The sequence below is a fragment of the Lathyrus oleraceus genome, chromosome 1, assembly GCF_024323335.1.
Source record: "Lathyrus oleraceus cultivar Zhongwan6 chromosome 1, CAAS_Psat_ZW6_1.0, whole genome shotgun sequence".
Taxonomy (NCBI): domain Eukaryota; kingdom Viridiplantae; phylum Streptophyta; class Magnoliopsida; order Fabales; family Fabaceae; genus Lathyrus; species Lathyrus oleraceus.
In genome coordinates this window covers 449,724,217-449,736,303 of record NC_066579.1, presented here as the reverse complement: position 1 = coordinate 449,736,303, position 12,087 = coordinate 449,724,217, and the positions used below count along the sequence as shown (strand labels likewise).

The window sequence follows — 12,087 nt, the reverse complement described above, 5'->3', positions numbered from 1 at the left end:
AAGTCAAAATATTTTTCAGATTTGTGATACATAAGTGGTCATAACAAAATTAAAAAAAAAACACTTATATGTCATCAGAAATAACCAATCAAGTTTTGAGCATCAGAGACTGAGATGCTTCAGAGGCTTCTAGACATCAGAAGTTGGTTCAGAGCTTCAAAACATAGTAGCTTCTGATCATATCAACTTTTGATCCTTCATTCAGAAACCAGCATTAATCTTCCATAAAAGACATGTTCAGATACTTTTTAATGAAATCTGATATTTCTATTGTAAGATGCATGGTAAATATATCAACCTATTAATGATGTGTATCAATGTCATGTATATCTATTACACCTTTGTGAACATAATCCCTAATAAAATGATGTTTTATCTTTATGTAATTGGTTCTAGAATGTTGAACTGATTTTTTAGTTAAATAGATGGCAGCAGTATTATCACATAAAATGGGAATATCGTTTCCATAAATCTGATAATATTCCAACTAATATTTCATCTAGAGGAGTTTTGTGCGACATTTAGCGGTTGAGATGTATTATGCTTCTGTTGTAGATAAGGCAATAATTTCATGTCTTTTACTAGCCCAGTATATTAGATTTTCACTCATGAATTGACAATTTCCACTTGTGGATTTGCTTTAAATGTTATCCTCAACATAATCAGCATCACATAATCAACTCCCGAACGCGAATTTGATTGCGACGACCATTTTCTTTTCTTTTTAAGGTTTTATCGATATTTTCCCTTTTCTTCTTTAGAATAAATAAAGTTTGGTGGCGACTATGTTCGAATCATTTTTTCTGCGATTTCGCGAAGGATCATATTTTTCTATATGCGACAATAGTATGTTATCTTTCGTTTAAATTTTTACAACTTGCGAGTAGGGGTGGATAAATTTGAATTGTCCGATTGAAACCGACCGATCCATTGTCTTTTTTGTGTAAATGGATCGGGTCGGGTGTCAGGTTGATTCAGTTGCTTAATTTGGATAGTATCAGGTTGTTTCGATCGGGCTCAGATGATTAATTAATATATATTTTATTTATTTTTATTTCTATATGGCTGACTAACTATAAAAGTGAGATTCATAATATTGTAAATATATTATCATTTTTATAATTTAATGGTGTCATCGTGTACTCCAAGAAATACAAGACTTGTAATATGAAATTTTGAGTATTTAATTTATGATTTAAAGAATGAAAATGATCAAATTAATTTCGAGTGAAATTGAAAATATTATCAAGTAATAATAATAAAATGTTTTAACAATAAAAAAAAATCTTTAGACTATTCTAGAATATTGATATTATTTATTAAAGTAAATGTTTGTGAATTCTATAAAAAGAGACATTTTTATAGATTTATTCTAATAAATATTGAATCGATCAGATTTATTCGCCAAACCAATTTAACCGAATCCGACAAAAATTGGAATTTTATCGGTCAAAATTGGACCATAAAAATGAAACTGTGGTTTACGTCGAATTTAAGTTTTGGATCCGAAACTGAGCGATTCTTCAACCCTATTTGTAAGTATTAGTGATTTTTTTTCGAGAACCTAAACTTAGGAGAGCTATTACTTGTAGTAGTTGAATTGCTATGGCTTGTCTCATTAGTATGTTGAAAATCTGATTATATAATCGATATACATTAGTACATGGCCGGTTTCGGTTTATCCTAGGTTCAGTTATACCATTTGAACCGAACCGAAACAACTCACCTGAAATCGCATAATGTCAACCGACAACCGGAAAACCCGATTTGATTCGCCCAATAGACCATTTTCCAATATGGGTGCACCGGTTTTGGGAGGGCTTTGATTGCATGTCGAGCCCTAGATGTAGGCAGCCTAATGATAAGAAAAACTAATATTGTAAAAACTATGATCCCAGAACTTGATTGATAATGAAGCATGGGCAAGTAGAGTCAGCCACATTTCAACTACTTGCATATACTTTGTCTCAAGTGTCATATTCTAATGAGATGCGTGTGGACATGTCAATCTATGGATAATTCCGAGTTTATTAAGGTACTTTGTATATGGTCTAAACATAGGCTTCGAATAACTTGAAAGCAAATAAAGCATCAAATTTGTTTTTAAGAAATTAAACCCAAGTGTACTTGGTACACAAAACTATAAAGGCTATATAATATGAGATTTCATCAAGAAAACCTTCCTTGAAAACCTTCAAGGAGAACCAACTTAGATGCATGTGATTTGACATAGCATTTGTTAGAATGAAATTAAAAAAACATTGTTATCTTTGGCATATTTGGACACATAAATTAGGTTTATGGTGATATTAAAGGAACATGCAATAAACAATTGCGTGTTAGCATAGAATGTGACAAAAGTTTGAAATTGAATTTATATGAACCAATTGACTTGATCGGTACAATATTTCCATTAATAAGTATGACTTTGTTAGGTCCTTTGTAAGTGCAAATGTTGTGCATGTGAGAATTAGTATAAGTGATATGATGAGAGGCACTTGAGTCAACAAGCCTGAGATTCAAGTCCCTAAACACGAAGATTTTCCTGATGAGCTACCAAAGTTGTTGCTTGAGCCGATGATGAACCTTGATTTTTTTATTATAATCGTCATGAATGTAGGGGTGACAAAACATGTCGTCCGTCCCGCGTTAAGTCCGTCAAAAAAGATGATGGGTCGGGGAAGTCTGCCAAATAAAATTGGATTTAAAAATCTAACGCGCACTGTCAAAGTGGTAGGCGACGGACTTATCTTTTATTTATTTATTTATTATTTTTTTAATAGATTAATAGGCTTATTTTCACATTTCAATTAGATTTTTCACTTATTTTTTAGAATAATTTTTTATAAAGTATTTTTTTAACAAATTTTACTTAAAAAAATATTATATATATTCACAGATAAATATATAAAATAGAATCATCAATAAGCATTTCAAAACTATAGTTCAAGTATTAATCTTCAACAAATTAAAATAAATATTTTGAGTGTTTGATAATTAGGTTGGCGGGTCAACTCACCCCTTTTTTTGGCGGGCTTAAGACGGGATAAACTTAAAGTATGATGGATTGAACATGTAGGCAGACATAAAATCTCAATCCAACCCGTCATTTTTTGACGGGTGCGCGAGCGGATCACGGTCTGTTTTGTCACCCATATATGTTGAATCATCAAATATGTGCCAACTTTACCAATTTTTCATAAATGACATTATCAATTCTATCAGCATTGGTTATGAACATTGGTGAGTTTGAGGATTAACTATAATTTTGTGCAATTTATGCGAAATAAAGGAGAAAATTGTTTTACTACAATCTGATCAGGAGTTTCGGTGCGAAGGTGTTTACGTTGAATGAATTTGCAAATTGCAAGAAGACAACTTGAGATGAACGAACAATATTCTATGAATATGGAAATAAGATTTCGAAATCTGCCATTAAAACTTCTCTGAAAACTTTGTGGAGATGGAAATTCTTCTTAGAAAAACAAAAAACTTATATGATAAACGGAAACCGTTCATAGATTATGATATCATATTAATTGAATAGTAAAAGAATTTCATCAGTGTATTGATTGATTTTGTTCAATTTGTACTTTATCTACACAATATCATACATTACTTATACCCACTCTGATCTTATATATAAGATAATTTATTTTAAAAAAATGTCTAAGTGTATTTAATTTTTATATTCTTTTTAATTTAATTTTTATTTTTTATATTGAAAATCAATATAAAATATAAATGTCAAAAAAACAAGAGTATATTTGGAATAATGATATTGAATATAATAATTATGAAGGATTTTGTTTATATTTAAGATCATTAAAAAAAAATTATTCTTATATTTAAGTTCGGAGGAAATATATTGCATTCGTATTACGTTTCTAATTTTATAGGGATCATCCTTCTAGAGTGAAATATTCAAGGACGTTAACATCATATTTAATTCAAACTAGAATTATTCTTGCCGTCTAAACTATCTTCTTAAAAATAAAATAAAATAAAAGACTATTCTTTTAAGGATGAGAAAAAATTGTTATAGCAAACTTTTTAAATATTAAAAAAATTCTAAATTCTAAATTACATTTAAAAAATTGGGAATAAGTTACTCATAAGTGACGTATAGTCTACTAACTCTATTTTTTTACAAATTTATGTTTGACAATTATAATTATTTATGGATAATTTATCTACAATTTTCCAAAGATAACGTAGTGTTTAACTCTGAAAAACCATAGAATAGCCATATCTATTTCTCTCTCATGGAGAAGACGTCATTGTAATGTAACTCATGATCTGTATTTAGAGCAATAAAAATATGTGAAGTACAAGTTTCCATTATAGTACAAGTGACGAGTACAATTTTGATCGATGTTAAGAAAAGTATAGTAATAATCTATCTAATAGATAACAACTTGTCAAGTACCAAACTTAAAAGGTAGTACAAAATCAATTGAAGTTGATGTACTGCATAGTTCTGTTTATATAAGTAATCGACCTTCTGCAAGGAAAAGTAGATCTCATTGCAAAGGATATTGCGAATTAATTCTCCTTATTGAAGAAACATCATTGAGTGCAGCGTTGATGAATTAATTTTTATAATAGTAACTCGATACTATATGGTTTAATTTCATCAACGCTACATTCAATTATGTTTTTTTCAAAATAGGATCGTGGCTAGAGAATGCTTTGTTTTGAGTTTATACTTTTGAATTTTTTCTACTATCTTTAACTTTTGTGTGTTAATATATGTTGTTACATGTTAATCTAATTTTGCAGATATGTGTTCTCTCTATTTTTCTCCTTCAAGGAATGTGTTAATCCAAACAGAACCTCTTGTATTAGAATCTGCAGCCATAGTCATGGTGAATTCCTGATAAATTTTCTTCGATTTCGATTTTCTAAAGTAGTATTTTTGTGTTTGTACTGAACTATATTATGCTGCTGTATTAATTTTTCTGCAATAAATAGTGTTTTGCAGAATTTTGATTTGTTGCCGAGTGCAGTAGTCGACCACTTGTTATTTTTTACCGAAAGAAAATCAACTTGTTTCATTCATCGAAGCATTCGCGCAATATGGGATGGAGATAACATTAGAAACAGATATAATAGCACCAAATTCAGTTTGAGAATTGGGATTATCGATGACACCGTGTACAACTAGTTTACTATGAATAGGTTAGTATAACCCAAGTTCCTAATCCAATGTAGTGCTTCCTTCAACCTCCAAGCTTTGGTTTCATGAGGTAGAGGGCTACCTCTACTCCATATTGTTTCTGCTCTAATAAAGTTTCTATGATCGTCTTCAATATACATTCACAAAGTTATATAATTGAACTTGGGGAAACCATAGTAATAAATAGAAAAAAAAAGAAAGAAACAAAACCATTTCCTTTATCAATCAACCATAAACTTGCCTCCTCCCAAATCTCTTTGCTTTGCTACACCTAACAAAAATAAATGTGTCATTCATTCTCAAAACTAATTTGGCAATACCCACACCAATGTTGTAACCCCCAAATAATATGTATCTAGAATTAGTACTAAGTACAATTAAAAGCGTCTAAATGACGCTCAATACATGAAAATACTACCGATAGATGATAACACAACGGAAACATAAATAACTTTTATCTTCCAAATTTTTGAAACATTGTGCCTTTACCTGCTTCCTAAGCTGAACTATCTGAAATAATTAACATAGGTGAGATACAAGTTATCTCAGTGGAATTACCTAATTCGATTTTCAGGATTATGCAACTAATAACTCAACTGACACTAGTCGCTCATGTCAGATAGAGTGAAGCATGAAAGGTTGAAGCCTGGCGTTTCACATATGAAATATTCAAGAGAGACATGAAGCACTCCCAATGATGCTAAGTCATTTGGAATCCAAACCATCCATTCGACTCTAATAAATTATTCCTTAGGAGATTTCAATAATCCATAGGTTCCAGGGACAACCCTCGTGCATGAGAGATTGCCATATTAATTACCCCCTTAATTTAAGGCCAATGTATACTAGTAGTTGAAACTATGGTTATCCTTATGGGTTTAAGGGTGTAATCAGCGATTATTTGTCATTATTAGCCATGACTAGTCATTATTAGTCATTATTCATTATTCTCGCTCACTATACCCGGAATTGTTCAGCATTAAGTCATCTTTTCAGTCCTATAGTTCCTTACAATATTACATTATTCACATAACGTTATTCACAATTAATTGGTGTATCATTTGATTCATTATTTCATGGATATTCATGGTAGTATCACTGTATCGTTAAGGCTTCCCTTTAGAAGTGAGGTATCTTTCACACTCGAGTATCACAACATAATTTATTCATCATACCCTAAATTCATTCTTACTAATAATTTTAATCTAATTAAGTTCATATGGATAAACTGGTTCATTATCATAAAATTTGATCAATTATTATTCATTACAATTCATTATGTTTCCATTATCTATTGAACATGATACACATAAGTAAAGGAAAGTACAATTCATTCATAAAGATAAAACTTGCAAATAAGTGTCATCACGCATCAATATGAGATAGAGCTTTAAACAAGTTTTTCAACGCATAGTCTCATTTTGAGTTACACAACTCAAGATATGGAGTTTCCAAGGTACATTATTGATTGTGTCATGCACCAGTACCTTTTCCATGGAGTTGTTAGTGTAACACCTTAAAACCCCAAAAATATTTTTATAAAAGATAAAAAATTATTTCTCTAAAACAGGTGTTACACATGCTCAATAAACATTCTCTTTCAAAAAAAAACATAAAACATGCAGCGGAACTCAAGTTCGAACCTACTTTAAATTTGTCTTGATGAAATAAAATATTAGATTAAATAAATAATCCAAAACAACAACATTATAACATTAATGAAAACGCCCCAAACTCGGTGTTACAGATCAAAGCACCGACGAAAACTAAATAACACGAAAAACATAAAAATAAATGAAGAGACCTCAACATCCTCCTTCAGCTCAACAGTAGTTATCCATATACCTGATTATATGTACTCCAGGAGAGTACAAAGCACCACAGGCAAAGAAATATGATTGAGAGTAACTTTACAGATCTTAGCAGTGTATTAAACAATAAGGATAGCTTTCACATAACAAGTAATATCAAATATCATTCTCGTGCAATCATATACAACAATAACCACACTCACGATGTGAATGTATAATACATTGTACTCCTCCTCCAAAATGCATGTGGTACCAAAAGTTTGGATGCCCGAGTTATTTTATGCAATTATCCACGTCTCCAATTCCTCTACGAAAAATGTTATCTCTGAACAATGAGACTGTCATTGACTCTCTATGAGCATTGGACCTCATCACTCGCTCTCTCTAAGCACTAGACCTCGTCATTGACTCTCTCTAAGCACTAGACCTATTTGGACCAAAGTCCTACCTATTTCCAATATACATGAATGCATGAACATGTAATGTCAATCACAACTCGTAATCAAACAACAATGAGGTATCGTATCCCATAAAAATATTCTCTCTGAACAAAAGTCCTCTTTGGACAAGGTTTTCTTTGAACCATACAACTTGAAAATAATGCTATATAATTAAATCTCAATAATTATATTAAAACAACGTAGTAAAATATAAATTATTATTCATTAACTTAGAAAAACAACCAAACACATCAATAAAGCACTAAATATTGATATTTGCTTACAACTTGTCAAAAGAGTGATAATCTTTGTCTTTAACTCATAGTTCTCAAGACAAAACAACTCTAAATAACTTTAAATGACAACTATGGTCTGAAAAATTATCACTTAAATTAGCTAAAATAACTCTAAATGACAACTCTGACATGAAAAAAATCACTTAAATTAGTTAAATAACTCTAAATAATAAATATCTCCAATTCAACTCGAAAATATTATAATTAATTATTCAACAACTCTAGAGTAACTCTAAAAACTATAATTTAATAAATCTGACTCTTAAAATCATTAATAGGGGAACGGAAAATCACCGAACTCGAAATTATTCTCAATAATATGTGATTCACACAACACTCCAAACACATCAAGTTAATTCATTGAGCACATTAGAGTCAACTCAACCATTTCAGACTCAAATCTAAACATGTCAATAGTTCAAAATACAATACTAACTCACTACTCTAAACATATTTGAATTCAAATTCAACACTAAACATGTTAACAACTCTAAACTCATAACAACCCAACTCCCTTAATTTAATCAACTATAAAACACATCACTAACTCAATTTTAAGTTATTTATAATTATGTTTAATTTCTTAAATTGTCTTAATTCAAAATAGCACCAAATATCACTAACTCATAAATTATCTTAATTCAAAATAACATCAAATATTATACATTTATGATAAAATTATGACACTCTCCAGCCTAAAATTTCTTTAAACCCTCTTTCAAACGTACTTAACTGCACCTCAAATAGAGTTACGAAACTTCAGTTCTATTTGTTTCACTTCAGCCCTATCACAATAATTCCTGCATAAACTCTAAAACAAGATGTCTGACTTCAAAATAGTACGAAAAAAATATATATTCATGATTAAATTCTCTTTATAATGAAATTGACGGCACCCCAAACAGACTTACAAACTCAGGTTAAGCGTGAAATATGATGATCAACACATGACTGAAATTGACTACGCCTCTGGTATAAAAATGATCTGCCGTCGTACACGAGTCAAAAACGAGTTTAAGACAAAAAGCAGTAAAAAGGGAAGTGACACTCGAATATCGTATCGCAAGGACTCTTGAAAAATTAACCAAATAAGAAAACAAAATAGGGGGTTTCAATTCGATTAGAATAAGTTATTATAAAAAGTGATTAAAAGTGATTATGAAATAAGTTGATCTATTGTTCGGTCTCTTAACTTATCATCAATCAAAATAATTCTCAATCCATGAATGCTCTATATTCCTTTTCGATTACAGTATCAATCAAACAAGTGCAATTGACACCACAAGATATATATTCCTAATTTCCGAATTAAGCAGACGAGCTAAAACAATCTGGAATTAAGCAAACACGATAACACAAACGCGAATTAAGCATATGCAATTTAAGGTAAATGAATATACAATCATCAAAATAAATCAATCAACCCTAAGAAAAATCAAATTAAGCATTTGATTATCAAAGAGAAGAATTGAAAGGAAAATAGATTAATTGGGAAATATGAAAACCTCAAAGTATGATGGAGGTGCGATTATAATAGATTAACTCAAAGAGTGTAAGTTCTTCATAGGTTCGTACAAAACTTTAAAAATATTTCATGAATAGTGTATAATGAGGGAGTGAACAGTAGCAGCGGAAATCCTTATAAAACAAAAGGGAAATTTGGCCCGTTTTGGGATTCGAGCCGAAAATTACAAAAATCGGCTCAAACTAACTATTTTAATTAAGTTTGGAAATTCAACGAATTATTCGCCCCTCCTTCACTCTGAGTATGCTTTTGACTTCAACATGAAACTTATATATCTTTTCCTTAGCTTTCTAATGCATATTGGAACATGTCAATCTGATTCTCGAAGCTCAAGTTATTGTCTGACAGTGAATATGTTTCAAATAACTGTTAATGTTGAAAATAAAATACGAAATTAAAACAAAGGCAAAAATAAACTTGAATCTAAAAACAAAATAAAATAGTAAAATTAATAAAACAAACTAGAGAAACACCTAAGTACAATAGTAGAAGAATGTGTTAGTTTTCAAAAGAAAGATTATTGTGTTAGTTTTCAAAAGAAAGATTATTGTGTTAGTTTTCAAACATAACTAACTGCATCTCAAACAGACTTATAAAACTCAAGTTATGCATGAAATAAGATTATCAATATGTCTACCTACGATTTTCTACATTTTCTCCCTATTAAACAGATTCTAAATTCACTTGTTTCGCCTATTTCAGCTCTAATCTCCCCCAAATATACAAAGATCATACATGAATTATCATAATCTAATTATTAACAAATTTCTGAAAGGGCAACCACAAATTATTATATAATAGCAAGGCATTCAAAAGGAATTCAAACACCAGTAGAATAGGAGAAGAAAAATCAATTCAAAAGGGTTAAAGGTGGCCCTTAGGCCATAAACATACCATCACAAACACGGAAAGGAGGAGAAGCAGATAAGAGGGTAAAGATCATTCACTATCTGACTGCCTAACCACCCATTTGTAAATAGTTTATCCCCTTACCTTGATTGTTGACCAGTGAATGCTTTTGGCTTTGGGATTTTGTTTCTGCCCATTTCCAAAATTTTCATGTTCTTCAATATCTCCAACTTACTTATCTATTTAAATTAACCTAATTTAACTGATTCTCCTATCACCCCTCAATTCTCCTCACCCATAATCTTACTATTTTCTATTTTTTATTATATTTTAATTATATATTCTCTATCATTATATTAATTAAATTCAATTATTATTCTAATTCAGTTATTTCCTCAACTCTCACCACACCCTCAGCTTTTACTAAATTCACCCATCACTCCCTAATTTTAAATAAAATTTTATTTTCTCCCAACTATAAAATATCTCTAATTTTCTTAATATTTCTAATATCTAATTAAATTAAATAATTAAAATAAAACTCTTCAAAATTCTACTAAAAATAAAATATTAAAATTGGGGTGTTACAGTTACAGCCGCCCGTAACAGCTGTTACGGCTAGTAACAAAGCTCAAAAAATCCCATTTCTCCAAATTCCCCCATAATATGAAATTTTCTCAAAGAAATCAATCCCAACTTGCTAGTATAAATCCCTAGTGAAGCTAACATGTTTTAATCAGTCCACAAACATATCATACATCAACATGTCATGACAAAAAGGAACAACAATAACATAGTTCATCACATGTTCACACAATAGCAGCACCAAATCAACACAACATCAACTTCATGGATTAACAACAACACGGTATCATCAAAAATCATGAACTAACAACAATAGACATGCAACACAACAAGGAAACCATGCACCAAACATCAATTTCACAAAACCCTAACTCTAACTTTTAATGAAATTTCCTCTTAAAGGTTAGACTAACTAAGAACTCAACCTTTAAAAGAACCTGAAGTTTAGCTTTAAGAGATGAAGTTGATGATGATGATCAAGATTGATGGATGGTGGTATTCTAAGCTCCTTCCTTCTTTTTTCTTTCACGTCTTTCTCTTCTCTTCTCCTTTCTTTTCTCTTTTCTTCTCCTTTACCAACATTGGCAATATGAGGAAAATGAATCAAAAGAGAGTAAATAATTATATGTAGTAACCTTATTTGTCTTTTAGTTGATCCAATTTGATCCATTTCAATTATACTCTTGTCAAATTCTTCGAATCACCAAAATGATACCTTTTACTAATTAGTAAGGGTTAAGAACTTGATTAAGAAATGATCTCTTCTTAACTCACTAATTACTCACTTTGACTCAATAAAGAAATAAACATTTAAGAGAATATAAAATATTACATTCTCCCCCTTAAATTGAAATTCGACCTCGAATTTTGCCTAAACATGAGGATGAAACACTTCTTATAATTCCTCATTTGGCTATTACGCAACTCCACCTAGATGTGACTCTCCACCAACTGCACAACTTTCTTACATACTCAAGGTTCTAGTGCCTTTTCATTGCCATTCTTCATTTATGCACAGTTTCTCTAATCCTTCTTGGTCTATCAATTATTCTATTCCTGGGGATTTTCCTATTCCACACTCTTCTTAAAATTTTGCCTCTTCCTATGCGCCACTCTGATATGCACGGTTACGAATTCTCCTACGGTCTAAAACACTTTCTTCCTTGCACAGCATCTTCAAACCTTCATAAATCACTACACTCTACTCCGGTTGGATATTCGCCGTCTTTCAATCTTTTCGTTTTAGATTCCTAATTACGCGTCAAAAGCTTCTGAACTTCAATTCATCTTAGGGTCTTGTCAGAAAATAACATAGAATGAAATGTCACACACTAAACGACCCTTTCTACCGACAATCCCATTAGGTTGACAACCTCGTGCTTGACCTTGACGGCTAAGGAAT

General features: G+C 30.8%; 1 long non-coding RNA gene across 1 annotated transcript; it reads left to right on the top strand.

Moving 5' to 3' along the window:
- Positions 1-4,261: 4,261 nt before the first annotated feature.
- Positions 4,262-5,500, top strand: LOC127082971 (uncharacterized). The gene is made up of 3 exons (XR_007788272.1): positions 4,262-4,441; positions 4,783-4,868; positions 4,975-5,500. It is a non-coding gene; the product is annotated as an uncharacterized LOC127082971 (long non-coding RNA).
- Positions 5,501-12,087: the final 6,587 nt, after the last annotated feature.